We start from the raw sequence: 27,215 nt of genomic DNA on the forward strand, positions 1-27,215 counted from the left end.
TCTCAATCCCACAGACACCTTCTCTTGGGAACTGCCTCCAGCTTTACCCACGAAAATCAGTGCATGTTTAATCATCAATCTGATCCCATGAGCTAGTGCTTTTGTTTAGCACTTCTTATTTCTCACTTTTATTATGGTGAATTATTTATGACTTACCTTCCTCTTTAAAGCAGTTGCCAAGTCTTGCTCCTTTCTGTATCACCACATAGCACCTAGAATAGGGACTTAAACATGACAGATGGTCAAAAATATTGAAGTATTATATAACTGTGCTTACTGAACTGAGGTTGGGCTATGGACAGTTATGATTATTAAAGAAATCCATATTCCCAGGGTCAATTACCAAAAAATTGTTGTTGAATCAGAATGAGATATAGTGATAAAGCACAGGCAACATGTTTTTGTAAAAATCCTCATGTGATCCTAAACACAGAAGATTTGGAGGACTCATTGAATTTGACAGGATGCTACCAGCCCTGAGAGTTGGGCCTCTACCATCAGCTCCATAACATGAGACTACCAAGTGGACCTGTGAATGTGCTCCTAGGTCATGAATCACTATGTTGCAATCAAGTTCAGTAGATTCTAGAGACTAAGGCAGAGAAGCACCTGAGGACACTTCTACTTCTGAGTCTAGGACATTTGCTTCCTACTGGTTAAGGTACTCCCTGTGATATTTGTAAATTAAGAAGCCTGTACTTCAAATCAGGATAGAACTAAGGGTAATATAAAGGTTTTATTACTATAACCTTTAATCACATCTTCAATGTCTCTTTTACCTTGTAAAGCAAAATATTCAGATTCTGGGGGTTGGGACATGGACATCTCTGTCCTATCTCAAACAGTATCTCAATTATAGACTCTGATGCCTGAAACCTCAAATAAAACACATTATTAAAAACACCTAGTTTTTAATTTATTGCATTCAATACATAGATAAGATAGAAAGATAAATATAAATGATGGTGTGATATTTTGATTTACAATAAAAATACATACCTTTGGTCTTTATCCATGTTTCTGGCACAGAGTTTCTAAATACCTTGAAGTTTCCTAAGTGATAAGAGCTATAAAAGTATCTTGATTGATATTCATGAAAGATCCCTTGCAACCACATGTGAGTTTATAATGAGATGACTTTTGTAAAGCACCTAAGGATAGGGCTGGTTGCTAGGGGAATCAATCAAGTGCTTGGAGTGTTAGAACTTTCAGCCCACCTCCCTGACCTAAGGGGATAAAGGTGGGGGTGGGGAAGAGGTTGAATCAATCACCAATGGCCAATGATTTAATCAACCATGCCTAAGTAATAAAGCCTCCATAGAAACCCAGAAGATAAGGATTGGAATGCTTCAAGGTCAGTGTACACATAGAGATTGGGGCATGATAGTGTTCTCAGAGAACATGGAAGCTGAGCACCTTTTCCACATACCTTGTCCTGTGCATGTCTTTCATCTGACCATTCCTGAGTTATATCCCTTTACAACAAACCAGTAAATTCATAAGTAAAATGCTTGTGTTCTGTGAGCCATTCTAACAAATTAATGGTACCCAAGGATGAGGATCATTGAAACCTCTGATCTAGAGTGGCCCAGTCAGAAACACAGAGGCATTAGCCTTGCAGCTCGTGTCTGAAGGGGCAGGGAGGGAGGCAGTCTTGTAGGAATGAGTCCTCAACCTGTGGTATTGGATGCTATGTCCAGGTAGATAGTGAGTTGAGTTGAATGTAGGACACCGAGCTGGTTTCCAAAAAGTGCTTCATGGTATAGGAAAAAACATCCATACATTGGAATTGACTGCCGAGTATTAGATAGATAGACACACACTCATATGTACACACACACATACACATATACGCACACAGGATTTACAAGTTGCCCAGAACTAGTAAATCACATAGGGCCTTAAGGGTCTAGAGGAGTCTCAATCAAGATGATCAAAAACTGTAGTTGAGACTTAAGAAGCCTCATGAGAGCTTCTCTCTGTGCGATATACTTCTCCTCACCAGGACAGGGGCTCCTAACTCCATAAATACACTCTAATTACATAACACTAGAAAAATTACCTTTTATAGACTTTTGATTTTTATTATCTAGAGCACGGTTTCTTTAAGAACAGTTGTGGAAGACAGAAACTTATTTCCTTATTTGTCAAGTAACTAAAGATCATTTGCAAGAAATCAGGAGTCATTGAGAAAAAAACTTTTCCTTTTTTAATTTTGCATTCTTAATTGGCTGTGACTAGAATTTTACACTTGAACTGGTATTTTTCCTGTTTGTTTTTGTTTTTTAATCAAGGATGAATCTGAAAGATCAGGAAGTCACCAGGCTTACAATTTCTATAAACAGCCTTCCTTCCTTCCCCTTTAACTTCAGTTTTCTTTTCATTGTTTTTTAGGAGAAAAAAAAAAAAAACATTTTGAGAAATGGTAAAGGGTTATCCTCTAGTCTTTATATAAATATTAGGGACATTAGTTCTTAAAGAAGGCAATTAAGGTGCTGAAATTCAGAATCAACAAGATGCAATAATGCTTACTGAAGTTGACTTGATTTAACTAAAATAAGAAACTGTTTATTTTTTTTTATTACTTATCTATTTTATTATAAGGGATGGAGCTTGAGTTTTTAGTTTTTAATTTTTCTTTTTCTAGACCAAAGCATATTATGGAAATTTACAGAAGGGCCTCTGAAAAGTAGAGTATCTATCATTCTGACAAGTTTTAAACCCACACCCTATCTTCTGGTGAACATGTAGAGATCAGCCTTCCTATAAGAGTTAACATTTCTATAATGTTTCTTGCTAGAGGAACATTGGTTATTAAGAGAAATAGAGAAATCTTGCTTATTAAATTGATCTCAGAGAGAAATCACATTTTTAAACCATTCAATTTTCCTACCCACCTTCATCAGAGTAGCCATTGTCCCCCTGCCACCTCCTCAAGCAACCCCACCACTTTATCTTCATTAATTTGGAGCCAACATTGATGTCAACTGATACCTAACTTCCATTCTTACAGTGATAGAAAATGCAAATTAAGCCCAATCTTTCACAAACTGTTGACTGCAGAAGTTTTTTATTGGAAATCCCCCAAATATATAACTTATTCTGCATTGGAATCTCCTGTGGTTAAAAATATGGATACAAGGAAAAGGATCCTCATAATGAATTGTATTTGAATTATTGTTTCTGTATAATAATTTTTATCAAGCAAAATTCATTGGGAAAAAATCTCAAGTGTGTATGTATATAAGCACACTTGCTTTTGCTGATCTGTTCTAAACTACTTCTCTTTCAAATCATTGATTTTCTTTGTTTTTTAAAATATTATTGTATTTTCAAAGAACCAACACAGCTTTTCCCTCCCTAATCAGGACATCTACTACCTATTTTATTTACCCACAACTCTATGATTTATAAATATATGCTAGGAATTCATTGCATTTAACTGAACTTTGAACTCCCACTTCAAATATTCTGGACTTTGGAAAATGTGATTTTTTTTTTTTCAGGGAATTCTATTAATAAAACATGGCTTGAAATTCTTCTAAGCACAAGCAAAAATACTTCATTATTTCCATATTCATATGTAAAAAATTTTTAAACAACAGGACAACAAAATGAAAAGAAGTCTTGGTGTTAATGACCAATCCCTTTGCCCCCAGTCACCTAGGAATACATAGGCTATGGCATAAGCCATTCCTGACCACTTTGGAGTCGAGTTCAACAGAAGGCATATTGAAAATTAGTTTTCACAAGGCTATTCATACACTATTAAGAATGTCCAATCCATACACAATAGGCTGTTGGAAATCTTTGTTACAGAATGCACCTCATATTCGTTTCCTCTGAAGGTACATAACAGTTCAGATATTCATCTTCCCAAGAAGAAAAGAACATGTTACAAGGTGCTAGCAAGATAAGTTTTTATTTGCTTTTTTAGCAAATTATGATTACATATAACAGACAAAAGTAAGACTTTAATCTTTTAAAAGTCTTAATCTTTTAAAAGTCTAGGGAAGAAACCTACCAATCCAAGTTATTACAATTTGCTAAATTTTGGGACTGATTTTTGAATTGTAAGGTATAACATGTGGCTGAATATTAATTAGTCATGAAGTATTTTCACTAGTTAAATTTTTTTTTTTTTTTTTTTTTTTAAGATTTTATTGGGGCACCTGGGTGGCTCAGTGGGTTAAGCCGCTGCCTTCGGCTCAGGTCATGATCTCAGGGTCCTGGGATCGAGTCCCACATCAGGCTCTCTGCTCAGTAGGGAGCCTGTTTCTCCCCCCCTCCCCGCCCTGTCTGCCTCTCTACCTACTTGTGATCTCTCTCTCTGTCAAATAAATAAATAAAAATTAAAAAAAAAAGATTTTATGTATTTATTTGGCAGACAGAAATCACAAGTAGGCAGAGAAGCAGGCAGAGAGAGAGGAGGAAGAAGGCTCCCTGCTGAGCAGAGAGCCCAGTGTGATGCAGGGCTCAATCCCAGAAACCTGAGACCATGACCTGAGCCAAAGGCAGAGGCTTTAACCCACTGAGCCACGCAGGCGCCCCTCACTAGTTAAATCTTGATATGATATTTCACAAGGTAATTCAAGCCTTTCATTGCTTCTATTATTGTTTGGATGATTTGATTGTTTGTTTCTTGTGTTTTGTGCAGCTACATCTAAGACTTCTTTTGGGATATCTACCCCTACAAAGACAGTAAAATTATAATTCAAATCTGGCATTGTTGGTTACCTTACATTTAAGCAATGGAGTCAAGATTATGCCAAAATTTGTCAGTGATATATGTGGTGCACAGGATTGTTGTTATGCATTCTATTTTTTTTCTTATCACTCAAAAGAAATACAATCCAAGAACAATTATTGAGTGATATTGATATATGTATATATATATATATATATATGACATAGAAATATTTTTTTTATTATTTATTTGTATTTAACCTAGTTGAATAATAGTGTAAAACTAGTGTTCACTAGAACACCAACTAGTAGCTTCCAAAGATCTGATGTGGTATGTGTTGAGCATTAACCAAGCAGTATTTTTTTGGCTCATACACTAAAACCTAGTATTATTTACAAGTTTTTCATCATTAAATAGAGGTTAGTCAGAAGTTTCACTCTTGATTATTACTGACAGAGAGCAGTTTCCAGGTAGTTTCTGATTTTCCTGAGCATCTTGGGGGAAAAAATCAGTAACAATAAAGTCATCAACTGATTTCTTCAAAATCCAACCATGAATCAGTGACAAGAGTTAAAAACAACAGCAAAACATCAAACTTCTGAGCTTTCAGTTCTATAAAATATAAACACAATTATCTCAACAGGGCTAACAAAGATAAAACTACAATCTATCCATTTTGGATGATGAAAAAAATACCCTCAAAGGTTAATGGAATTCACCAATTTTAGAGGTTAAAATCAGAGGTTAATCATGATAATCCCTTGATTATCATGGGATAATGCTGCCTCTTATGCCACAATTATAAAGTTTTTTGTTTGTTTGTTTTTACCTATTAGAAACATCTCCAGAAGGAATTAAAGCATCTGAGTTTAAGATTTAAAACATAGATCCTTTTCTTTTTTTTCCTTTTCTAAAAGTATGTTAATGTGAATATGATGACAGTTGCTGGAAGTATGCCAGTATGGTTTTATTTTTTTCGTTTGTTTGTTTGTTTTGTGTGAGTGTGTGTGTGATATAAATACATGCCCTTTTAAGTAAAGAAATAGTCCCACTTGAAGAGATTCACTTGAAAGACACATACCACCACGTTCCTGTCCCATCTCAATATGGGATGGGAAGATGTTTCAAAATGTTTATTAACACCTGCCACAGGAAAAATTGCATCAAGCTTAAATAGGCAAGGAAAATTATTCAAGACTATTGCACTAGGGGAAGGACAGAACTCAGTTTAAGCTCAAGTCCATGAAACTGAAACACCAAGCATTTTTAGATGATGGGGTGAAGGTGGAGGTGGAGAGAAAGGAGGGCATGTATGATCACTAATTGGTTTTACCTGAAGGAAAAGCAAATTTTCTCTTATTTTCATGGTAAGAGGTAATTTTATGACTCAGAACAAGGGAGAGTCCACTGAAATCAGGCTCCTACCCCCATACTGAGACCAGGGGAGAGAGGCTGGAAGACAGGTGTATTTTTACCCTACAGACGGTATTTCGACAAGTTGGTTCCCCGATCCTTGAAAAAGGCAGTCCAGAGTTATATAACTGGCAAGACGCTTTAAAAAGATTCATATGTCAAAGGGGAAGAAAAAGAATTTGCAGTAACAAGTTTTCTAAAGGAAATGCTGTAAAGAAAAGGTGGTTAGGGGGTCTAAAGTCAGGAAGAAATTTGGTCAAGTTGAAGGAAATGTTCAGGACATCTTGGTCACATCTCCCCTTCAAAAAAAATAAATAAATAAAACAAAACAACATTATGTTCACACTTTCTTAGAAACTTGCTTACAAAGAAAATATCAAGCAGCTGGAAAAGGATGTTTAGCCTCTCTATTTTTTATTGCATTGTCTAGAAATTTTAATCAAACTTGTATTTTCTAAGGGGAAAGGCTTTGGGTCCAGGGGAAGGACAAACATGAAGAAGAGGGTGGGTTGGCATGAACTTGGGCTGGAAATGGATGATTTGGGTCAAGCCTTAAAAGTAAGGATGGGCTAGGTTAGGTCTCAGTGGAGAGCGCAGCTCCTGGAGGCTGAGGTTCATTTTCAGGCAATTACTCTGAGGTATGGAGAAGTTCACTAAGCTGCAGTTGGGCTAATTGTGTTAAAGGTTAAATTGAACAGGAGTCAAAAGGTGGAAATCTAAACAAGAGCAAATAAGCACGAGAGGAAAATGGCTAATAGTAAGCCTTTTACTGTTTTCTAACACTGTAGATCTTTACCTATATGTGTGCATTTCTTTAAACATTTCCAATTTTAAAATAAGCTATTACTCCAATAGATAGCAACTTCTCTGGGCTTTTTCCCTACTAAGTAAACAAGGGCTTGAACTATCTAGTCTTTCCAAGAATGATTTGAGGATCGTCAAATTCTTCTTCTTCTTTTTTTTTTTTTTTTTTCTTCTTCTTCTTCTTCTTCTTCTTCTTCTTCTTCTTCTTCTTCTTCTTCTTCTTCTTCTTCTTCTTCTTCTTCTTCTTTCTTCTTCTTTTTTAAAGAATTTATTTATATGAGAGAGAGAGAAAGAGCCCAGTGGGGTGGGAGAGGAGGCAGAGGGAGAGGGAGAGGGAGAAGGAGACTCCCCACTGAGCAGGGAGCCCAATACAAGGCTCTATCCCACTACCTAGATCCCAGGATGCTGGAATCATGACCTGAACCAAAGGCAGATGCTTAACCCACTGAGCCACGCAGGTGCTCCAAGGAATCTCTGACTTCTGTATCACCTGGGATGCTGGTAAAAAATGCAGTTTCCTTGGGAACAATGGGGGATGAGAAGCAGGCCAAAGAAGGGGAACACAGTGAAGGAGAGGAAAAAATCATTATGAAAAGGATGAAAAAATTAAATACTGAAGGAGATTGGGGAGAGATTTTTATCGAGCTATTAAGGTGATCCTTATGCATAGTGAAGTTTGAGAACTGCCAAACGTATAAGAAATGTACACGCTTGGGGCGCCTGGGTGGCTCAGTGGGTTAAGCCGCTGCCTTCGGCTCAGGTCATGATCTCAGGGTCCTGGGATCGAGTCCCGCATGGGGCTCTCTGCTCAGCAGGGAGCCTGCTTCCCTCTCTCTCTCTCTGTCTGCCTCTCCATCTACTTGTGATTTCTCTCTGTCAAATAAATAAATAAAATCTTAAAATCTTAAAAAAAAAAAAAGAAATGTACACGCTTTCTCATTTCTAATCTAAAATAAGTAGGGAAAGAATATGATGCAAAAGAAACTCTTTATCCATTTGCAGTATTTTAAAAACACTGATGATTAATTCTTTCCACTAAAATTTACGCTGGCCTGGCTTTTACAGTGAAACAGTAACTGGCTTATAGAATTCAAGAACTAGGAATAAATAAATCACAAGATATGAGAATGGCAAAAATCACTAAATATCCTTCAGCCCAATCAACTTAATTAACTCTGAATTTCTAAAACAGCCCAGAAAAAACTAACTTCCCACCTCATATGTCCTAATAAAGTAATTCACCTAAAATATTATCTTTTTAATAACAGCAACCTGGGAATGTCTGCACTGTCACTAACACCTTAAGATGACTTACTTTCGGGATGGGCAGCCTTTTCTTCTGGAAGCTAGGTATAATCTTATAAATAAAATAATAGTATTTATAATAAGAAAGGAAGAGTGAAAAGGAAAATACATGGAACATTATGAGCCTGGGGCAGATTTAAATGGAATACCAGAACTGAAACATCTGCTTGCCAGGAGGTTAGAAACAGGAATTCGAAGGTCAGAGAGAAATAAGGAAAGAAGAATGTGAAGGAATGAAGGCAAATTATTTTAATTTCCACCATTACCAGCTCTTTTTCTAGTGCGGTTTGGTTGACAAAAAATTTACCAAGAAATATGTTCATATTCCAAATGACTCTCTGCATATATAAAAATTGTAGTTATTTTATTGAGGATAAAAAGTACTTATTATTTAGTGGGAAAAGAAAAGAACCACTATAACAGTATAATAGCACAATAGACATAAATAGCAGTTGAAACAACTTAATAAATGACTGATATGATTCCATTTAAACGTAACCAAATCTCTGTTTGCTTGACAGTATAGACTTGTAAATTTGATAGTTAAAAAGCTTTCTGTGCTGCTATTAGAATCTTTGCACCCTTTGGGTATTCCGTGTGTGTGTGTGTGTGTGTGTGTGTGTGCGCGCGTGCACGCTTTTCCTTGCAAAATATGTGTTAGTGAGTCCACATTTGGTCCCAAGTGATGGAAACACAAATTGACTGGCTTGAAAAGCTTGAGAGGCAAGGGAGAAAGCCCTACCAAGAGTAGCCATTGAGAGGGAAAAGTAATTCCCCTAATGATACAAGATTTGGGTTTTTTTTTTTTTAAGATTTTATTTATTTATTTGACAGAAAGAGATCATAAGTAGGCAAAGAGGCAGGTAGAGAGAAAGGAGGAAGCAGGCTCCCTGCTGAGCAGAGAGCCCGATGCGGGGCTCGATCCCAGGACCCTGAGATCATGACCTGAGCCGAAGGCAGAGGCTTTAATTGAGCCACCCAGGCGTCCCATGATTTGGGTATTTTTGATGAATAATCTTGTTTAATTTTCACAAAAATCCTGTAAGGCAGAAATAAAAAGAACCTTTATACCTGAGAACATTGAGTAACTAAGATCTTATCACTCTGGTTAGTGCTAGGGATAGAGCCTTCTGTTGGCAGAGCCTGTTTCCTTAACTGTTCACTGTTCTGTCTCCCACAGCTCCAGCCCCACACCACCCCAGTTCCTTAGGTTCTGGAAGACATTACAAACATCCCAGGGAGGGATCATCTCTGGATGTGTTATCAGCCGGTGCTTTATCAAGATTACATTTACAGCTAACAGAGGAATAACAACGTCAGCCCTTTAACGTGAGGAGACATTTGCCTGATTTTGGATTTTTCCACCCTTGTCCTGACAGAGGGTACCGACAAAAAGAAGCACAATTCTGTCTTTTCCCTCAGCATAGAGTGCAAAAAAAGTCACACATCTAGGCATTGATTTAGCTTTCAACTGGCATCTTCTAAACTAGATGTGAAAAAAGGGTTTAAATTCTTTGGGATGGCTGGCAAGACCCTAACTTCTTGCTTATTGATTTTTATGTTATTGCTCCTGGTTATGAATTGTGGATTTAAAAAATAATAATAAAAAAAAAAAAGAAAACTTTATGGTGGCTAATAAAAGCAAAAGCCAGAAGAAAAATCCAGCTTCCATCCCACACCACTCCCATTTGTTTCTTTCTTTCTTTTTTTAATATAAATCTATAGACAGAATTTGAAAAAAATAATATATAAAAATCCAATTTGTGTCATGGAAAAGCATGAAGAAATTCCAAGGTATAAGGACTCTGTTTGGTAAAAAAAAAAAAAGGTTGGGAGCAACTCCATTTCTCCTGGAGACAGAGGCAAGCAAGAGAGGACGTTAACCTTTTCTTTGCTGAAAGGTACACATGATGATCCATAACGAATTACACTCATTAGTCACTGAAAAAGGAAAGACCAGTGCTTTTGCTTTCACGTATCCAGACCATAATAAAACATCAGGTTGCACATTTTTTTTAAGATTATATCTTTGCAGGCAGCTGGAATATGAGGTGTTAAATTGCTGCTCCTTTGCAAAGAATTACAGCTCATGTGTTGTTTTTACTATGGTTCTTTGGTGATCTAGGTCAATCTGAATATATAGCCTTAGCGTTTTCAAATTCCAGTTTGACAAATAGTGTCCTGAAAAGTATGTAGATAGGGAGAAATCAAATTCTTTGTATGCATACAGTAAATAATGAACAGGTTTTATGTTTCATAAGAAATGCTATCTCCTAAAAGTATTGTCTACTAAATAAATAACATTGCCATTTAATTCAAAACCCTTAGAGTAATAAGGTCCTAAAGAAAAAAAACACCATTGCCCCAGGACTCGACTGATGATTGGAAGGGGAGGTCTTCTAGCCTCCTTTCTATTAGTACATTAAAATTCTCAGAGATGCCATTTCTGATCTCATGGACAGCAGGGATCAAGTGGAAAGCAATAAAAAAACAAAAGGTTGACAAGCACCATGAATGCAAGGGATAATGGAATTACCAGCTGTACGATCTAGAGATTGAGCTACTAATAATGAGCATTGATATAAAAAATCTGAGGTGCAGGGCACCTGGGTGGCTCAATGTTAAATGGGTGGTTAAATGTCTGCCTTCAGCTCAGGTCATAATCACAGGGCTCTTGGATTGAGCCCCACATCGGACTCTTGGTTCAGTGGGGCACCTTGCTTTTCCCTCTCCTTCTGACCTCCCCCCTGTTCATGCACTCTCTCACTCTCTCTCTCAAATAAATAAATAGAATCTTAAAAAAAAAAATATGGGCTGCACTAACATTTCAGAATGAGTATTGTTATATTCCTTGGGGAGGTTTTTTTTTTTTTTTTTGTAGCAAAGTTTATGCACAGAAGAAGATACATTCATTTAAACAATTCTGTGCATTTTTTTGGTAAGTCTAGAATATAAATCAGAATTCCAAAATCACATATAGGCCTATATGGTGAATGCTGGAAGGCTTTTATTGGACTTCCCTGGTGTGAATGCTTATGTGCCCAGTACCATGCAAGGTTCTTTGCATTTCCTAATTTTCATATATTTATCCTGGACAGAAAGTGTTATTCTCCAAGTTTAAAATATACAACTGTAACTCAGGGATATTACTAACTTCTCTAGTGCCAAACTGGGATTCAAACCTGTTGGATTCCGATGCCACAGCATTTTCTGTCGCGCTTCTCCTGTCAGCTTATCAGACCTGAAAAGAAAGACGAATTAATCTCTGGCTTCCCTCCATTTTTTTTTTTTTAAACATCCTTCCGCAATTTCCACTTCTTCTCTACCTCATATAAGAAGCCTAGGTTGCCTTTCCTTTATACCTTCTGTTCCCATCCCATGCCCACAACACACGTGAACACACACCTACATACACACATATGCACACACCCTTTGGACCCTGATGTGTGTGTATAACCTTGGCTTCCCTAGCTTACATTTTCTTTCCAAGCTACTAGTACTTTGACATATTTCCTCGGATTCCTTTTCCCCACTGGATGGCATGGCTAATACAAATTCCTGGCCTTCACTTTAACCAAATATTGTTAAAAATTCCTCCCATCTTATAGCCAATAACCTCTACAAGATATCTGAGAATCAATTTATCTGAGACAATCCCAATTACTCCTCTAGATTGCAGTCAAAGAACTTAACAGAGATAACCCATACAGCCTTTCCTTTATGCTTTTTGCTCTGAATCCCAACATTTTGAAGAGTTATTATCAATCAAGTTCTATAGTAAATGCAGGCATATCTTAATGACAAAACAATACGAGAAGTACTAAATCATAGAATATTGGGGAATGGGTAGATTTTTTTTTAATTAGAAGGTAACTAGTATTAGTATGGAAAATTAAGCGCCATCAAGGGTATATTAGTTTCTTTTTCTGCATAGCAGATTATCTCAAAACTTGCAGCCTGCAACAATAAACATTTATTATCTGACAGAGTTTCTGAGTGTCAGGAAAGCAAGAGAGCCTTAGCTGAATGGTTTTGCCTCTGGGTCTGCTATGATGTTTTAGTTGAGAAGTTGGCTATGGCTGCAGTTCTCTGAAGGCTTGATTGGGGCTGGAGGATTCACTTCCAACATGGCTGTTGACAAGAGATCTCAGTTGACACATAGGCTTCTCCATAAGTGCTCTGTGACATATTAGCTTCCCTAGAGTGAGTGACTGAAGAAAGAAAAAGAGGGGGGGAAACAGTGTAATGAAGACAGATATTAGATTGTCTTTTATTACCTAATCTCAGAAGGAATATATCATGCTGTCTGCCAACTCTGTTCCACTGTGGGAGGGCACTATGTAAGATTATCAATAAGAGGAGATGAGCATTACTGGGAACCATCCTAAAGGCTGGTCACACCATAAGAGACTGATGTGAGAGAGATCAAGCTCCTAGACTCTTTTAAGCATAAAATGATAATTAGGAGACAAAATTTCTGAGACAAATCAAAAGAACAATTTGAATGCAGAAAGATGAGAAAGAGGAGTAAACACAAATCTTTAATTTGTAATCTTAGACCCCAACACTGATGTCATTAACCACAATACAGAGCACAAGCGGAAGAAGGAGCTATGTCCAGATTTGTACATGTTCTGTTTCAGAGGCATGAGGATGTGCCTCCAGATGGAAATGTGCAGTAAGAATGCCTTCTTCCCATCCTCATGGTCTTCTGAAATTTTGCTCATCTTACAAAATTTACCTCAAATACTTTCTGCATGAATATTTTCTTATTTCCAATACTAGAAGCTATAACTCCTCCTTGGGAGCTCTGTACATTAAGTTCCTTCCTCAGAGTTTATTTTATTCTGTTTAATATTCAATTATATATACCCATTTTTACTTAGTTATACTCTGCTCAATTTAACTGTGCTAGACATTTTTGAGGGCAATGAGCATGTCTTTGTGCAGCACTAAAACTCTAGTTTAGTACTCAGCACATAAGTCCTCCAATGAATTTTTGTTATATATAATTAAAAATGTCATTTTATTGAAGTCCTTAGTGGGACAATTTCAGGCAACATATAGGCAGCTAAGAAGATATTACTTATTGAAGTGTGCCTCTGTCTTCACACGGCTGTTTTCTTATAAAGGCACAAGTCATGCTGGATTAGATGCCCACCCTACTCCAGTATGACCTCGTCTTAACTAAGAAGACCCTTAACGACCTTATTTCCAAATCAGGTCAGTTTATGAGGTAATGGAGCTTAAGATTTCAATATTTCTTTGAGGAAACACAATTCAATCTGTAACATTAGATATCAAGGAAATGGAAAGTAAAACCACAATGAGATACTCTTTAGATCCATGAGAATGACCAAAGGTCAAAAGACTGACAATACCAATTATTGACAAGAAACCCTCATACATTGCTAGTGGAAATGCAAAATGGTACAACAACTTTAAAAAATAGTAAGGCAATTTCTTATAAAATTAAGCACACATGAATGATACAACCCAGCAATCTCATTCCTAAGTACTTATCCAATAAAAATGAAAACACTAGTGCTTGTATACAAATGTTCAATATAGCATGCTTCCTAAGAGCAGAGAATTGGAAACAATGTAATATCCATCAATTAGTAATCTTGTGACCATTAATATTACAATGCATTCCTTAACAGTAAAAAGGAGCAAAATTTTAAGACATGCAGCAACATAGATGAATTTGAAAAAAAGAAAACACATGCTAAGTGAAAAAAATAAAATATGAAATATTATATTCCACATTGTTTTAATTATATAAAATTCTAAAAAATAAAAAACTGTCATGATGGAAGATCACTATTGCCTATTGATGAGAAATGGGGGAGGAAATCTACAATGAAGAGTTACAAGGAACATTTTTAGAATGCTGGGGATTTTTCTATATCTTAATTTTGATGGTGAGTACAAAGCTTTATACAATTATCAAAATTATCAAAGTATACAGTACACGACTATATTTTATTGCTTGTGAATTACATATCAAAGTAAGGAAGAGATAAAATGGTAAAAACAAGCATCAAAGTTGTGTACTCATCTATGCAACCCAATGTTATGGCTATTTTAGTTTTAACACTTTCTCATTTTTAGAATCCAAATTTCAAGCTTCAAACAAAGGATGTCCTTTAGAGTCAGTAGATTCCCTTCCCATGGCATGAACAGTAGGCAGATAAGATTAGAGTGCTACTGCTCTGCAGAGACAGCATCAGCTAATAGTAGTCTTTTTAAAATATTTTATTATTTTTATTTTTTTCATGTATGAAGACTCATTCTCTCACTGCTCTGCATGTGGCCAGAACAGTGTTATTTTGACAGAAAGACCCTCTCTGCTGTCATGTGAGTGGGAAGCATAATGGCTCATCCGTGAAAGTCACCTTCTGTTTGGGTGCTGTTGCCTGTACTTGCAGGTGCTGATTGGATGAGACATTTACCTTGCCTGTGGTTCAGAGCCCGCGCAACTGCCTTATCTCACTACTAATTTAAATTGTCTGACTAGTTGGGGCCAACCTTCTTTTCCTGGAGCCTTTATTCCTGAGATTGAGCACAGTGTCTTCCACATTACCATTTCCTTGGGGGTCCTTTTCTATGTGAGGCTTCTGGATGAGGGCATAGAGATTTTTGTTCCTAATTCTCAGTGAAATCAGAAATTCATACAGAATACATTAAGAACAAAGAAACTGACTTTGGAGGATAACTTGGTGACCTAGTATCACCTCTCATCAACCTCTCAACTGCAGTCCTCTCAACTCTGGAGGCTGTAGAGATGAAATGTACTCCATTTCTTCAGTTCACTATCATATAATATTTGAAATATAAATAAAAAATGTGAGGATGAAGTTGAAAGGAAGTTAGTTCTTTAAAATCCTTTTAAAATGCTCTTTATCCTCAAATCTAGTAGATTTATTCTATATGTAATTATTGAGAAAAGCAGATATCTTTATTTACAATAACAAATCAAAGACAAAATCTACTGCTAAAATTAATTATAATTTGTGTTTTACTAAGCAGTACAGAATGTGGTTGTTTTACTTAGTTTATTTAAAATGTGAACTGGAAGAATTATCTGGAAATAATGAAAGATAATACCTTTAAAATAAGCTGAAAGGAAGATACCTTAAAATATATAAATATATTATATAAAAATTAAATATATAATGTATAATATATTAAATATAATATATATACAGAAAAATTCTGAAGTGTGTGAGAGATATATATATATACATATCTATATAGATATGTATATATCTATTATTTTCTTTCCTCCCTCTCTTCCTCATAAATGATAAGAATTTTCCCACACAAATGCTTTTGACACAACTGGATGTTTTTTCAGTGAATTCATGGATATGTCCTCTTTCCAGAACCACTTTACTTAGGACTTTCTTTTCATTAATTAATATAAAAATATTAATGATGGTTACCAAAATCAACCAAAGCTTGTTCAAATATGACATTTTCCCTCTTTTCTCAGCGTCACTAACTTCAAATCATCAAAGCATAAGTTCTCAAAAATTGTGCCGGGTAAAATTTTTTAAATTTAATTTAATTTAATTTTGTGAGTATATTCCAAAATTCATTGTTTATGCACCACACCCAGTGCTCCATGCAATACGTACCCTTCTTAATACCCACCACCAGGTTCACCCAACGCCCCTCCCACTCCCCTCCAAAACCATCAGTTTGTTTCTCAGAGTCCATACTCTCTCATGATTCATTTCCCCTTCTAATTTTCCCCAACTCACTTCTCCTCTCCATCTCCCAATGTCCTCTGTATTATTCCTTATGCTCCACAAGTAAGTGAAACCATATGATAATTGAGTCTCTGCTTGACTTATTTTGCTCAGCATAATCTCCTCCAGTCCTATCCATGTGATACAAATGTTGGGTCTGATGGAGGCATAATACTCAATTGTATATATGGACCATATCTTCTTTATTCATTCATCTGTTGAAGGACATCTTGGTTCTTTCCACACTTTGGTGACTGTGGCCATTGCTACTATGAACATTGGGGTACAGATGGCCCTTCTTCTCACTACATCTGTATCTTTGGGGTAAATACCCAGTACTGCAATTGCAGGGTCATAGGGTAGCTCTATTTTTAATTTCTTAAGGAATCTCCACGCTGTTTTCCAAAGTGGCTGCACCAACTTGCATTCCCACCAAAAGTGTAAGAGGGTTCCCCTTTCTCCACATTCTCTCCAACACTTGTTGTTTCCTGTCTTATTGATTTTGGCCATTCTAACTTGTGTAAGGTGGTATCTCAATGTGGTTTTGATTTGAATCTCCCTGATGGCTAGTGATGATGAGCATTTTTTCATGTGTCTGTTACCCATTTGTATGTCTTCTTTGGAGAAGTGTCTGTTCATGCCTTCTGCCCATTTTTTGATGTGGTTATCCATTTTGTGTGTGTTGAGTTTGAGGAGTTCTTTATAGATCTTGGATATCAGCCCTTTGTCTGTAGTGCCATTTGCAAATATCTTCTCCCATTCTGTGGGTGGCCTCTTTGTTTTATTGACTGTTTTCTTTGCTGTGCGGAAGCTTTTGATCTTGATGAAGTCCCAAAAGTTCATTTTCACTCTTGTTTCCTTTGCCTTTGGGGACATTTCTTGAAAGAAGTTGCTGTGGCTGATGTCGAAGAGGTTACTATGTTCTCTTCTATGATTCTGTCATATTCCTGCCTCATGTTGAGGTCTTTTATCCATTTCAAGTTTATCTTGCTGTATGGTATAAGAGAATGGTAGGGTTTCATTCTTCTATATGTAGCTGTCCAATTTTTCCAGCACCATTTATCGAAGAGACTGTCTTTTTCCCACTGTATATTTTTTCCTGCTTTGTTGAAGATTATTTGACCATAGAGTTGAGGGTTCATATGTGGGCTCTCTCCTCTATTCCATTGGTCTATGGGTGTGTTTTTGTGCCAGTACCATTCTGTCTTGGTGATCAGAGCTTTGTAGTAAAGCTTGAAATCAGGCAACATGATGCTCCCAGTTTTGTTTTGTTTTGTTTTGTTTTTCAACATTTCCTTGGCAATTTGGGGTCTTTTCTGGTTCCACACAAAATATAGGATTGTTTGTTCCAGCTCTTGAAAAATACCGGCGAAATTTTGATTGGGAGGGCACTGAGCATATAGATTGCTCTAGGCAGTATAGACATTTTAACAATGTTTATTCTTCTGATCCATGAGCAAGGAATGCTCTTCCATCTTTTTGTATCTTCTTCCATTTCTTTAATGAGTGTTCTGTAGTTCCTTGAGTACAGAAACTTTACCTCTTTGGTGAGGTTTATTCCCAGGTACCTTATGGTTCTTGGTGCTGTAGTAAATAGAGTCAATTTTCTAATTTCCCTTTCTATTTTCATTTTTAGTGTATAAGAAAGCAACTGATTTCTGTATATTGATTTTGTATCCTGCCACATTACTGAATTGCTGTATGAGTTCTAGTAGTATGAGCTGTAGTCTTTTGGGTTTTCCACATAACGTATCATGTCATCTGCAAAGAAAGGGAGTTTGACTCCTTCTTTGCCAATATGAATACCATTTATTTCTTTTTGTCGTCTGATTGCTGTTGCTAGGAATTCTAGTACTGTGTTGAACAACAGTGGTGAGAGTGGGCATCCTTGTTGTGTTCCTGATCTCAACAGGAAGGCTGAGAGCTTTTCCCCATTGAAAATGATATTCTCTGTGGGTTTTTCATTGATAGATTTTATGAGGTTGAGGAATTTTCCCTTTATCCCTATAGTTTGAAGAATTTTAATCAGGAACAGATGCTGTATCTTGTCAAATGCTTTTTCTGCATCAATTGAGAGGACCACGTGGTTCTTCTCTTATTGATTTTTTCCATCACATTGACTGATTTGTAAATGTTGAACCACCCTTGCATCCCAGTGATAAATCCCACCTAATCATGGTGGATAATATTTTTAATGTACTGTTAGATCTTATTAGCTAGGGTCTTGTTGAGAATCTTGGCATCCACGTTCATCAGGGATATTGGTCTGACCTTTTTGGTGGGGTCTTTGCCTGGTTTGGGGATCAGGGTACTGCTGGCTTCATAAAAAGAGTTTGGAAGTTTTCCCTCTTTTTCTATTTTTTGAAACAGCTTTAGGAGAATAGGTATTATTTCTTCTTTGAATGTTCAATAGAATTCTCCAGGGAATCCATCAGATCCTGGTCTTTTTTGGGGGGGGGAGGTTTTGATCACTGCTTCAATCTCGTTACTAGATATTAGTCTATTCAGGTTGTCAATTTCTTCCTGATTCAGTGTTGGAAATTTATAGGTTTCCTGGGATGCATCCATTTCAACTAGGTTGCTTAACTTACTGGCATATAACTGTTGATAATAATTTCTGATGATTGTTTCTATTTCCTTAGTGTTAGTTGTGATCTCTCCTTTTTCATTCATAATTTTATTAATTTTGATCCTCTCTCTTTTCTTTTGGATTAATTTGGCCAGTGATTTATCAATCTTATTGATTCATTCAAACAACTAGTTTCTAGTTTTGTTGATGTGTTCTACTGCATCTCTAGTTTCTAACTCATTGATCTCTGCTCTAATCTTGGTTATTTCCCTTCTTGTGTGTGAGATTGGCTTAATTTCTTGCTGATTCTCTAGTTCTTTAAGGTGTAAAAAGAGCTGGTGTATTCTGGATTTTTCAATATTTTTCGAGTGAGGCTTGGATGACTATGTATTTTCTCCTTAGGACTGCCTTTGCCATATCCCATAGGTTTTGGACAGATGTGTCTTCATTCTCATTGGTTTCCATGAATTGTTTAAGTTCTTCTTTGATTTCCTGGTTGATCCAACATTCTTAAGCAAGGTGGTCTTTAGCTCCCAAGTGTTTGAATTCCTTCCATACTTTTTCTTGTGGTTGATTGCCAGTTTCAAAGCATTGTGGTCTGAGAATATGCAGGGAATAATATCAATCTTTTGGTATCAGTTGAGCCCTGACTTGCGACCAAGTATGTGGTCTATCCTGGAGAAAGTTCCATGTGTGCTTGAGAAGAATGAGTATTCTGTTGTTTCAGGGTGGAATGTCCTGTATATATCTGTGAGGTCCAACTGGTCCAATGTGATATCAATGCTCTTGTTTCTTTATTGATTTTCTGCTTGGGTGATCTGTCTATTACTAAGAGTGGCATGTTAAGATCGCCTACTATTAATGTATTCATATCAATATGACTCTCTATCTTGATTAATAGTTGGCTTATGTAGTTGGCTGCTCCCATATTAGGGGCATAAATATTTACAATTGTTAGATCTTCTTGGTGGATAGACCCTTTAAAAATGATGTAGTGTCCTTTCTTTTTCTCTGACTATAGTCTTTAGTTTAAAATCCAATTTATCTGATATAAGAATCACTACCCCAGGGTTTTTTTGAAGCCCATTGGCACGAAAGATATGTCTCCATCCCTTCACTTTCAGTTTGGATGTATCTTTGGGTTCTAAATAGGTCTCTTCTGGACAGCATATCAACAGGTCCTGGCATTTTATTCAGGTTTCTGTGGACAGGTCTGAATTTTTCTGATGGGTCTTCCTCTAAACATATGGAATCTCTTCCGCCTGGCTGCCTTCAGGAGCCCCTGATTCATTATGATTCATCAGTCTCACAAACCAATGTGTCAAGGTCTTTTAGACTCATTGATCTTGAGGGTGATCTTTCTGCCTCTAGGACATGAACACTGGTTCCATTCCCAGATTGGGAAAACTTTCATGGAGAATTTGTTCAACTATATCTTCTAGTCTCCTTTCTTTCTCCTCCCTCTCAGGGATCCCAATAATTCTGATGTTGGAAAGTTTCATAACATCATTTATTTCCCTAATTCTGTTTTCATGGTTTCTAAGCTGTTTCTTCCATGCCTCCTCCTGATCCTTTTTCTCTATCAGTTTGTCCTCTGCATCACTAATTCTATCTTCTGCCTCCCGGTTACACGTGTTAGCTGTTAGAGTATTTAGATTAGATTGGATCTCACTGATAGCATTTTAAACTTCTTCCCGGGCAGCTTTCACTTCTGCCCTTAGAGATTCCATGTTCTCACTAATGGTTTTTTCTGACCTAGCCATTGCCTGGATAATTGTTACCCTGAATTCCCTTTCTGACATACATTTCTGTCCACATCCAATAGTTCTGATGGAGAGAGTAGAGTCTCTGAATTTTTCCTCTGTTGGGTGTTCCTCCTCCTAGTCATTTTGGTGAGAGGTGATTGAGGGGACGTGTAGCTGAATAAATCAACCACAAGCCAGGCAAGGTGCCCCCTGGAATGCTTCTGAGGAAACGGAAGTCACCACTAAAAAGAAAGAAAAAAAAAGATAAAAAGAGAGAGAGAGAAAGAGAGAGAAAAAAAGAGAGAGAGAGAGAGAGAAGACCCAATCAGAATGGGCCCCAAAGGTAAGATTTATAAGGTATGCAAACAAAAAAAGACAAACAAAAAGACTAACAAAGTAAATAACAGGGGAAAAAAAAAAAAGAATCCAGCCAAAATGAACCCTAAGAATAAGATTTATATAATACCAGAACAAAAACAAATACACAGAAACACAGAAGAAAAAGATGGGAGGCTGGTCATAAATCTTTGATGTGGGTGGGGTTACGAGTAAGGCTATTTTGATTCTTCCTGGGTGTATCTTGATATCTTTGTTAAAGAATTCAACTCTCCAGAGATAAAGGGAGATTAAAACTGGTTTATATGTAGGGGTAGTATTGATTAGGGAAAGAGTATTGCCTTGAAACTTACATCTATATGTATATTATAAAATAGAAAAGCAAAAGAAAAACACAGTTATATGTATGAAAAAAAGTTCGAGTTAAAAGGTTATTATGGAATATGGTTTTTGTTTTTGTTTTTGTTTTTGTTTTTTAACTTATTTGACAGACAGAGATCACAGGTAGGCAGAGAGAGGAGGAAGCAGGCTCCCCAGGGAGCCCAATGCAGGGCTCAATCCCAGGACCCTGAGATCATAACCCGAGCCAAAGGCAGAGGCCTCAACCCACTGAGCCACCCAGGTGCCCCTATGGAATATGTTTTATTGAAACTCTCATTGTAATGGTTAGTAGGTTAAAAAAAAATTAAAAAGAACAAAACTAGTGAGAATGAATTAAAAATAAAAGTTGTATCTATGAAATATATAGGTTTTAGGGTAATACCAGGAGTTTAATATCTTGTCTTCCCCTGATATTGGGGTTTTACAATTTTATGGGGACCCTGTAGTGGCTGTCCTCTGGTTCTTTTGGCTTGCTTTCTGGGGGAGGGGCCTACCACATTGTTTTTCAGTCAGTCTTCTTGGGTTGAGTCCTCCTGCTTCCTATTATGGGGCTGGGCTCTGTGAAAACTGGTATTTCAGGCTTTTGTTCTCTGGATGTTTTTGTTCTTTGGCAGCTTTTTTTGGCTTTTCAGAGGTTTGGTGGAAGCAAACTGCACCCAGACCTCTGTCTCAGAGAGAAGCCTCAGTCTGTTCCCCTCTGGGTGGTCCAGAACACATAGATTCCCCCTCTGCAAACTCTGGTGAGCTGTTCAACCTCCCACAGGCAGAACACATCCCTAGCCACCATCTCAGGGATCGCCAAAAGTGCCCACTAGTCTCTGCAACCTCCCCCGCACCCCCGTGCCACTAAAACCATGAGCAATATTGGTCCGGGGAGCCTGCTTCCAGTGGCTGCCTTTGCGGGGACTGCTGTCTGGGGTCCAGACCTCAGGGTTTCACAGATCACTGTCCACCTGAGAGCCCAACCAGAGATAGCATGCTGAGTTTTTCAAGCCTGGGCTGGGTGTGTTCAGACTCTTGGCCCATCCTAGAGACTGTTGGCTAGTGCCCTCACAGAACTCTCTCAAGCACCCGTGGGCAGCGCAGTTCAGACCCCAGTTGCTCATTGCATGCAGATTGTGAAAGGCTGACAGTGGGCATCAGTGGGAATGCACCTAGCTGAGTGGTGGTGCAAGCAGCAGAAAGCTGGGGGTGCAGGGACCATGGCCTGGAGGCTTCGCTGCACTCTTTCTGGCAAGGGTGGTCACTGGCAGTAGCCGTCCTGGTTTCATGGGCTTAGGCCCATGCCTGTGACCGCCCGATTCCAATTACCCCTTAAGATCTTTTGTTATTTCTGTGTGTTTTTAACCAGACTCCAAGTTAATGCTGGTCCCCAATCACAGAACGTTTTCCTATTGGGGTATTACTTTCCAGTGGGTCGGTTCTGGTGGCTCCCTCCCCCTTCTGTTTATCCTCTGATATCAGTCCGATCATTCTCACTCCACTTTACCTTTCCACTGGTGTTGTCTGCCCCGGTAGAAATCCAGAAGTGTATAATCCTACATTTCAGGCTGATTTCATGGGTGTTCAGAGTGTTCTGGTAGATAATTAGCTCACTTTAGGGGACCCACTGAAACAGGGTTTCCTACTTCTCTGCCATCTTGCCCCTCCTCCTCAAATATTTTTTTTTTAATAGTAATTACTATTACATGTTCTTGGGAACAACTGATACCCTTAGGTCATTTGGGGTGGGGTGGTGAGATTTCACAGATAAAAGGTAAAACCAGTTAGTGAGAGTCAAAGAATAAGGTGGGAGAGGAAATGGTAATTAAATTAGGTGTTAAAATATATCACTTGTTCCCTATTTCTATAATAATTCAACGTCCAGGTGGAAGCAGATGGTTTGATTAGATTTTTATGGCACCCTTAAATGGTGCAGATTTTTTTTTCTTTTTCCCTGTGGGTGCTTGAGGGAAAATAACAATCAATGTAAATTCAATTTTCCTAAATGTTTGCTAAAGTTCATAGAATTACTAAACATGGTTTAAATTTGCCTCACTGAGAGTTTCACTCCAATGATTAAGCTTGAGTTTTAGATGACCCATGAGGGCTGTCAAATAAAATGCTAATCTGGACTTAGGTAAGGAGAGGAGGATTCAAAAACTATTGCAACTTGTGAGGTGAATTATGGCAATAAAGGAAGGGGGACTATGGCAGTGGGGGAAGGAGGATTTTGTATATAAGGAGAGAAACTACTTTAATAGAGGGAAAGAGACTATTACCATAGAAAGAACACTCCAGTGATAAGATCTAGAATTTTCTCAAAAGTCAGGGAGAAAGGGCTTTTCCTGTATTGGGAGCAGTAAATAAGGCTAGAAAGAACCCGGGGTGGGTGTGCAGGATGATCAGGTGGTAGGATCAGACAGCTGAGCAGGATTTTTTTTTTTTTTTTTTTTGGTCAGCTCATTTTCATTAAGGGGTTGTTCTGCAATGCTTGCGTAAGCTTAAGACTGAACCAAAGGTCAGGGGTCCCCAGGGAAGGAGAAGCCTGATTAAAGTAGGGTTAAATCTGAGGACATATTCTTAAGATTGAACAGTAGGAACCAAACAATGAAGTTCATCATTTCATGAGACAAAGGCAATTTGCAGGGTTTGCAACTGGCCTTGTCATAGGTAATGAGGGCTCACTCTCAAGTCTTTGCTAAGTCATCTGTGAAGGGTGGTTCTTGGCAGTAAGGCATTTTCAAAACAAAACAAAACAAAACAAAAACCCTGAAAAGATGGAGACTTTCTTACGTGTCACCGTTTTCTAAGAATACAGGGCTCAGGTAAAGCTCAACATTGTTAGGGCCCACTCAAGCCAAGCAAAAATGAAAATGTTGTCTTTTTTATCTAAAATTTCTATATGACACATTGTTCATAACTGCAACATTGTTAATTCTCCCAGAAGCAGTCAAGGTGACTGTTTGTATTAGGAATTTCTTATTTTTTCTTTTTTTTTTTTTTTCTTAAATTCTTAACAGTAAGAAAATATTAGATTGTTTTAGTATGCCTTTGTTCACTAATTTATTTGTTCAGCAAATGAATCTAATATAGTGGCATAGGAAAGAGTCTGGAGATGGATCATGTTGGATCATTGGACTGTAAACAGGAGATGAGAAGATTTTCAAAGGACACCTGAGATTTTATTAATGAAAGCAGGTTTTGGCTTCCCCACCGACCTTGCAATCTCTTCTTAAGCCTCAGTTGTTAAAGGACCCTGCTTTAGCGCCTTCCACCCCCTACGGGTGTGAGCTTTGGTCTGAGTAAAGAGAAGAATATCAAAGAAGAGCCTGCCAAGCACTCTCCACCTTTTCTCAACATTTTAGGATAACACCTGCTGCTCTTTCCTAGGGTTCAGCTACTTTTCATGAGAAGTAATATTGAGAAACTGATGGACCCGGGTTCACCTTGGATGTTATCACTCTAATAAACACATCATTAGTATTGCTTTCTTTTGGGTATGATAATCTAAAGTTTTATTATGCAATGGTATATCTTCCTGAAAAACTGTTAATATAAACATAGCAATGTGCTTCCCTGCCTCCATGTTAAAGGGATTGTTTGTTTGATGAAAAAAATTACCCACAGAATTTATTCAGAAATAATTGCACCAAATGGAGTTGTAATTTAGAATCATTGCAATAGGTTTAGTTGCATTTTGGATTAAAGAACCCCAAATGTGATGATCACTGAATGGTAATTGAACTTGCTAGCCACAGTGGGAGTCTGGTCTTGTTTTGTTGTCCACATATCCAGTCTTCTTCTTTGTTCTATGAAGAGATGAAAGACAAAGATGAAAAAGTTTGGTGTGGAGAAAAAAATAATTTTAACGTTAAGTACCATGAATTTTTCTCTCCTCTAGAGGTCATAAGAATGTCAGAGCCATCTTTAGGAACTTTATGAACTAGACATTCAGATGATGGAGTGTCAGGCAAACACTTTGAAGGGAATAGAAAGTTGAGTCCCTTGCCAGCCTTTGGGGCGTAGTGTGGTTTGGTACATATGAATTTGCAACTACAGATATGTGAGAAGCTTATGGTGCTTTATTTCTTTAAATCAGACTAAATCAGTTTCCATCTCTGCTTCATGACACCCAGAAGTTAAATTTTAGATCAGACTTTCTAAAGATTTCCATTGACCTATGTAGCTTATGCAGAGCAAAACATTCATGAACAACCACTCCAGTTTCAAGTCACACAGATGACTCCAGTGAGCTCATTACTGAAACTCACATGGTTCTGTGTTGTCCGTTGACTCTTCTAATTCTCTGCTGTTTTTAGAAAAAGGAACACTGCCAAGGCCATTGGCCAAAGGTCAGCATCCTTAAGTGTCTTGGATATCTATTCTCCTGAGAAATTGTGCCATTGTTTCAAGACCCTATGAGGATACCTGTGGTCTCCAAACACTGCCCCTTTCCTAGCCTCAAACATTCTCCCCATTGTCTTGCTCTGAGTGTAGTACTATGGGAGGAATTCCTCTGTTTTCTTATAAGAAACCCTTCAATTAGTGATCCAAAGGGGCACGTGCACCCAAATGTTTATAGAAGCAATGTCCACAATAGCCAAACTATGGAAAGAGCCTAGATGTCCATCAACAGATGATTGGATAAAGAAGATGTGGTACATATATACAATGGAATACTGTGCAGCCATCAAAAAAACCCACAAAATTTTGCCATTTGCAATGATGTGGATGGAAGTAGAGGGTATTATGCTAAGGGAAATAAATCAATCAGAGAAAGACAATTATCATATGATCTCACTGATAGGAGGAATTTGAGAGGAAGGGCAGAGGGTGATGGGGGAAGGGAGGGAAAATGAAACAAGATGGGACTGGGGAGGGAGACAAGCCATAAGAGACTCTTAATCTCAGGAAACAAACTCAGTGTTGCTGGAGGGAGGTGGATGGGAGAGACAGGGTGGCTGGGTGATGGACATTGGGGAGGGTATGTGCTGGTGAGGGTATGAATGGTGAGTACTGTGAAGTGTGTAAGACTGATGAATCACAGAACTGTACCCCTGAAACAAGTAATACATTATATGTTGAAAGAAAGAAAGAAGAAAGACTTCAATTGATTTAGCTTTTCACAAATGCTAGGAAGGTGATTGTGTATGGTCCTTGAGAGGAGAAAATAAGGCAATACTTTTTGGAATGGCAGAGAAGAAAATACAGAGAACAAAGTACAAATAGCTATGGTTCTTTCCCAGCAGAGAAAACAAAATATAAATTATCATCTGCATACATTTTTCTGCCACCTTGGATACTCAGCTATTTCAAGGGGGCTACTGAATTACCATCCTCTTTCTTCATCCGCTGTGAAGGAGGCAGGTGGATGGGGAAAAAAGTCATATAATTGGATTCCTGGTCAGGTCATTTACTTAGTTAAGTGTAATGTATGTACTTTTCTACTTGATTAGGGTAGAGTGATTTCCAGGATCTAGGAAAAAATGATATACAACATCTTCAAATAATGGTAATTCCAAGGCAAGCTGGGTAGAATATGGCAGCAGGTCTGGAAACTGGAGGTGAGGAACCAAAGAGTAAACTTTATCCATAGGACTAAACAAATGTCTGTCCTGGTGTCAGAACAGAATCAATCAAATGTTAAGTACCTTATTTTAAGGAATGAAGACATTATACAAATTGCATATTTTTTAATGGTTTGGAGATGTGCTTTATGTTGGAAAATGCATTTTTAATACTTGGAATCTTTAAAGCTTTTAGTTCCTGTCAGAAACCAAACAAGCATTTTCTGACAGAAATAAGACAAACATGATATATTTCCTATGGGAGGCTTCAGGTATGAATCAAGATCCACAAGTGTGTACACAATACTTTAACCCGGGGATACAGCAGTATGAGTTTAAGATTTTGGTGCTTATGCTTTAAGCTTTAAATTAAAGGCCAGCTTACTTGTTTATGAAGCTTTCCTTATACCATTTTTTAACAGGTTGAACCTCCAAGGTGTTAAAAATAATAGCTTCCACCCAGCTAATTCCTGTGGGGAGTGTGAAGATGACAAAGGATATTTGGAAGAGGAACTTCGCAACCTAATCCATCAGCTGATCATCGTTGTTTCATTCCTGTATGCTTTATGTCTCTCAGTGTCTAAGAAATAGTGTTTCTTCTCTAGCTTCAGTTAAGTAAAATTTAATTGCTTATGTCCTGACATCTTAGTTCATTCAATTTCTCCTGCA

General features: G+C 37.6%; 1 long non-coding RNA gene across 1 annotated transcript; it reads left to right on the forward strand.

Annotated features, from left to right (window-relative positions):
- Nucleotides 1–592: 592 nt before the first annotated feature.
- Nucleotides 593–27,187, forward strand: LOC116597698. Its single transcript, XR_004288746.1, has 4 exons — nucleotides 593–661; nucleotides 9,390–9,591; nucleotides 14,498–14,569; nucleotides 26,969–27,187. It is a non-coding gene; the product is annotated as an uncharacterized LOC116597698 (long non-coding RNA).
- Nucleotides 27,188–27,215: the final 28 nt, after the last annotated feature.

The sequence above is a fragment of the Mustela erminea genome, chromosome 8 (genome assembly GCF_009829155.1).
Source record: "Mustela erminea isolate mMusErm1 chromosome 8, mMusErm1.Pri, whole genome shotgun sequence".
NCBI lineage: Eukaryota > Metazoa > Chordata > Mammalia > Carnivora > Mustelidae > Mustela > Mustela erminea.